We start from the raw sequence: 6000 nt of genomic DNA on the forward strand, positions 1-6000 counted from the left end.
TGATGGGGTCAGTGCACTTGGAGCTGTCAGAGTGTGGGAGCAGGATAGGAACCTGGTAGCACTTTGTCTTTCTGAAGCTTCTCTGGGGGCGAGGTTTTCCAGAATAGCCCACTATGTGTGTGCCAAGTGCAGCTACGAGCTGTTCTCCATGGGCTCCATGTAGGAGCACTTGCTGCCGTGGCCAGCCTTCACGGAGACCATCCACAATGATAGCGTGGCCAAGCGGCCCGAGTGCAATCAGCCTGATGCCTTTAAGATGCCCTGCGGTAAATGAGGCTGGCCACGGGCTTGGCCACGAGTTGCTCAATGATGGCCCCAAGCATGGGCAATCCCGCTTCTGAATATTCAGCAGCTCCCTGAAGTACATCTCTGAAGGCAACAAATCTGCCTCCCAGAGGAAGTAAATGTGCAGCCCAACCCCCACACACCCCCAACAGCCACAGGTATTGGTCACCCTCCTTTAGAACTACAGCCTACAGACCTTCAGGCAGAGAGGGTTAGATGGGGTGGTGGGGAACGGTGTTTCCTGATGATGCTATGCCCTGTGCCAGGATGGGGCCAAGCGCTAGTTCATCTTGGCCTCCGAGGCTGGAGGCTGGGACTCTGCTTTTAGGGTGTCTGTGTCTTGAAAGATATAACACCCTTGACTTCTCTCCTCAGCCTGGAAGCCCCTCCCTGCCTGTCTGGTCTCACCCCTATGAGCCCCAATTCCCCAAGGGGCTCCAGCCCTCACCAGGGCCCATCCTGACCCCTAAGTTGTGTGAGCAGTTGCAACCACTACAAGGCCATGTCCCAGTCGGGGGCTCCATTCCAGTCACCCCATGAATCACTCTGGTCAAATCCTTCTAGGCTCACCAGGACACTGATGGTCTATGACCTGCTGGAGCATGCAGGCCCATGGCACCACCCCTGAGTTCCAGGTCTCCATCTGTGTGAGAGAGCAGCCACTGATCCATGGTCTTCCTACCAGTCCCTGGTGGGGCCTGGGAGGTCTTGTCGACAGTCTGTACCTGCCAAGCTTGCCCCAGAAGAGTATGTCCAGAGCTCCTGGTGGCAGCTTCACCCTTTCCTGCTTCACCCTCTTCAGCTTTCTGAACTGATTGGCTGGAAATTAATAAACAAGGAGACCCAGCAGGATGCCATGTCCATGACTGGGTCTGTCTCCACCCTTAAAAAAAAGTGCAGGGTGCATAGGAATTTGTTCATAGTTCTTCTTTTTTTTTTTTTAAACTATAGTCCGGTCCTCCAATGGTCTGAGGGACAGCAAACTGGCCCCCTATTTAAAAAGTTTGAGGACTCCTGCTTTAAGATCCCAGATGCTATGTCTTTTGATAGCCAAGCACTATTAACATTCAGGTTTGAAGAAGTTTAAGAGAGCACTTGCTTTTCAGTGCATCTTAATTTAGGGAGACTCTTTTTGTCTCCCTAGAAAAAGCCTCATCGAATTTTCAAGGTTTGATTTTTCTAAGGTAGGTCACCAAAGCCTGTCTCTCAAGGAAGACAAATTTTCTGTTAGGTGCTAACCATATTAACTATCTGCGTCTCTTAAGGACTTCAAGTTCAAAGAATTACTATAACCTTTACATTTATTCATAGAGGAAAATGACACATTGTGATGTTTTTATATCTTTGGGGATTATAGCACATTTACGTATTTAAATAACTTTTCTGATAATTTGGGTTTGTGTTTATTTTGTTTTACTTGGCTTTGGGTAAAATTCTTAGCTTGCTGTTTCTCTGAGAGGATTGCTAGATATGGCATAAGACCACATCAGTTAGTAAGTGGATGGAGGTGACCTGGTAATAAATGGAAGATTGTAACAGGAATTTCATGGTAGAATCAGGGTGGGACTAACCCAATGAGAATTGTGTTGGGAGATTTGCATTTCTTTTATGAGAATATTTCACTGGGATTTATAATTCATGAATTAAATTACACTTATGGATCCTAAAATGTCTTTCTTTGACAGGCTGTTGTAGGCTGTTAAAGGCCCTGGAATTGGTTCTGACTCATACTCACCCTCAGGTCTGACTCACACTTAGTCTATATCAACATGGAATAAATTTTTTTGGTTTTTTTTCTCTTTTAAAATAGAACATTTATTTATTTTTTTGCATTCATTCTTTATTCACTTATCTCTTTTTTTAACAATTTATTGGGGCTCATACAATTCTTATCACAGTTCATACATATACATACATCAATTGTATAAAGCACATCTGTACATTCTTTGCCCTAATCATTTTCTTTTTTTTCTCCTCTTTTCTTTTTTTACATTTTATTAGGGACTCATACAACTCTTATCACAATCCATACATATACATACATCAATTGTATAAAGCACATCCCCACATTCCCTGCCCCAATCATTCTCAAAGCATTTGCTCTCCACTTAAGCCCTTTGCATCAGGACCTCTCTTTTTCCCTTCCCTCCCCTGTCCCCCCTCCCTCATGTGCCCTTGGTAATTTACACATCGTTATTTTGCCATATCTTGCCCTATCCGGAGTCTCCCTTCCCCCCCTTCTCTACCGTCCCTCTCCCAGGGAAGAGGTCACATGTGGATCCTTGTAATCAGTTCCCCCTTTCCAACCCACTCACCCTCCACTCTCCCAGCATCGTCCCTTACACCCTTGGTCCTGAAGGTATCATCCACCCTGGATTCCCTGTACCTCCAGCCCTCATATGTACCAGTGTACAGCCTCTCCCCTATCCAGCCCTGCAAGGTAGAATTCGGATCATGGTAGTTGGGGGGAGGAAGCATCCAGGATCTGGGGGAAAGCTGTATTCTTCATCGGTACTACCTCACACCCTAATTAACCCATCTCCTCTCCTAAACCCCTCTATGAGGGGATCTCCATTGGCCGACACATGGGCCTTGGCTCTCCACTCTGCACTTCCCCCTTCATTTAATATGGTATATATATATATATATATATACACATACATATACATATACATATATACATATACACACATATACACATACATACACACACTTATATCTTTTTTTTTTTGCATGATGCCTTATACCTAGTCCCTTGGCACCTCGTGATCGCACTGACCGGTGTGCTTCTTCCATGTGGGCTTTTTTGCTTCTGAGCGAGATGGCCGCTTGTTCACCTTCAAGCCTTTAAGACCCCAGACACTATCTCTTTTGATAGCCGGGCACCATCAGCTTTCTTCACTACATTTGCTTATGCACCCATTTGTCTTCAGCGATCCTATCATGGAGGTGAGCAGTCAATGATAGGATTTTTTGTTCTTTGATGCCTGGTAACTGATCCCTTCCGGACCACTCGATCACACAGGCTGGTGATTTCTTCCATGTGGACTTTGTTGCTTCCGAGCTAGATGGCTGCTTGTTTATCTTCAAGCCTTTAAGACCCCAGTCACTATCTCTTTTGATAGCCGGGCACCATCAGCTTTCTTCACCACATTTACTTGTTCACCCAACATGGAATAAATTTTGTCCAATTCATGGTCATCCTCACAATTGTTATGTTGCAGCTGCTTCCTGCACTTACCATGACAATTCATATCAATGAACATTTTCCTATAATTTCGCTGAACCTTGTATTTACCAAGCCTGTTATTTTCCAAGGACTGATATGTTAGTCTAGTAGAGGTCAATGCCATTTCCTTGATATTTTTTCCTTCAAATAATAAAATAGTAAAACAATATAATTCCACATCAGTTACCATAACAATATAATTTCACATCAGTAACCAGTTTTTTGTTTTCTCTAAGAAAAGCTTTTAGTTTGAGTTCAGTGAAATATAGTTTGCCTCTGATTGCAAGTCATAATTAAATTTTAATTTGACTCTCTCTAATGTTCACGTACTGAGGATAAATGCATCCACGATGCAAATTATTTGTGACATAGACACGTTTGGCTTTCTGTTTCAATTTTCTGATTCTCATGCATATGGAATCAGGAGAGGCAATGATTTTAAGCTCTTAGATGCAAAATAAAAGTCATTGGTTCAACCTCACCAGTTGTTTCTTGGAGAAACTTAGAAAGGTATGCCTAGAGAGAAATGGCACAGTCAGACTCCATAGAGTTTACAGCCTTAAAGATAATGCTCTGGTGTAGTGCTACTGTATTCTATGGGGTGTTTATTCTGTGATAGCGTTACCTTGCTTGTCTTAGTAAAATGAGGTGAGTGTATTTTTCAATGATGCAACTTAAGGGGAGTTTGAACTGTCAGGTTCTGTGTTACATATGAAGCTGTGGATCATTGACCTCCATCCCACTCAGGGCTCCTTAAGCTATGCTTTCACTTTTATAAAGAGAATTGGATATATATATATATATATATATATATATATATATATATATATATATATATATATATATATAATACTAAAATATCTCTAAAGGTGGTATAACTTAGGAATTGGACTAAAATTATAATATAAGACAGATTTCACAACTTCTGAATTGTTTTGTTTCACTCAATTTTTTGTTACTTTTGAGCTTATAGCAGGGGGTGTGGGGGGTGGACAGGATGAGAAAGACAGAACTGGATAGGACTGCCTATGATGGTTAATACTGAGTTTCATATCTCCTGGTCATTATTTGTAAATACTATGTACTTAAGATGCAATATCCCAAAGGCCACATAATATTAGAGAGCTTACACTACTGTCAGGTTATGTCTAACACATAAGGTTACAAAAACATCTTTCAAAGCTAATGTTTCTTGTAGTTCTACTGGTTTTTCCAAGGTTCGGCTTTTAGCTTTAATCAGGATGGCTATTGCATGTTTCTCTTTAAGTGCTTGATGAATTATCTGTTTTGTGTTGCTTAATTTTTTAAAAGATAATTCATCGTAAATTGAGTGTTGAAGTAATTCTATGTAAATTTTATTTTTCCTATTAAGTTCACTGAAATCTTCACTTTTTCTGTCCCATAGTGGAGCCCTGTGGGAGCCCCATTGGACTGCCAACCCAGCAGTTCCAGTGACCAGGTGCTCCATGGAGAAAGACAAGGCTTTTAACACTTATCAAGGGTTAGAGCCTGAGAAAAACACAAAGACATCTCCCCATGTCCTATAGGGCCGAACTGATGTCATCACTGCCATCCATAGCATTACAAATACTACATTTCTAGAAGGCACGTCACACCATGTCTTCTGGAATGTTTTCCCATGAATCTCGAATCCACTTCATGGCTCCTAAGGGCCAGCAAACAATCCCTGAACTAACTACAAGCTTTTCTCTTGTGAAGTGTTTTGTTTTGTTCTTTGTCAGTGGTTTGTTTTTGTTGTTTTGTTGTCTGGTTGTATACTGTTGCTTTGTTTTCCTCTGTCTTGTTTTCGTGCATGTTAGTGTCTCCACAGGTCTGTCTGAATAGGACAGGCTGGATGAACTATCTGGAGGAAAAACAACGGGACCGACAGTTCCGGGGGGACTTAGGATGGGGGTTAGGGGGGGTAAGGAAGTGGTGTTAACAAACACAGGGACAAGGGAACAGCATGGGACCCAAAATGGTAGAGAGGGTGGAGTGGCAGGCCTGGTGGGAAATGATCAAGGGTAAGGTTGCTTAGAGAAGAGGTATACTAGCCCATGGTAGTAGGGCATGGTAGTAGGGCAGGAGGAAAGTCAAGGGAGATGGAGGAAAGAGCTAGGAGTCAAAGGGCATTTGTGGAGGTGTAGAAAAAGACATGTACATGAAAATATATATATGAGGATGGGGAAATAGATCTATGTGTCTATATTTATAGGTTAAGTATTAAGGTGGCGGAAGGACTTTGGGCCTCTACTCAAACACTCCCTCAATGCTTGAATACTTCCTTTTATTAAATTGGAACTCTATGATGCTCACTCTCCCGACACAATGGCTGGAGCCAAAGTGGGTGAACAAGTAAATGTGGTGAAGAAAGCTGATGGTGCCCGGCTATCAAAAGAGATAGTGCCTGGGGTCTTAAAGGCTTGAAGATAAACAAGCGGCCATCTAGCTCAGAAGCAACAAAGTCCACATAGAAGAAAACACCA

This window comes from Tenrec ecaudatus, unplaced genomic scaffold (genome assembly GCF_050624435.1).
Source record: "Tenrec ecaudatus isolate mTenEca1 unplaced genomic scaffold, mTenEca1.hap1 Scaffold_508, whole genome shotgun sequence".
Lineage (NCBI taxonomy): Eukaryota > Metazoa > Chordata > Mammalia > Afrosoricida > Tenrecidae > Tenrec > Tenrec ecaudatus.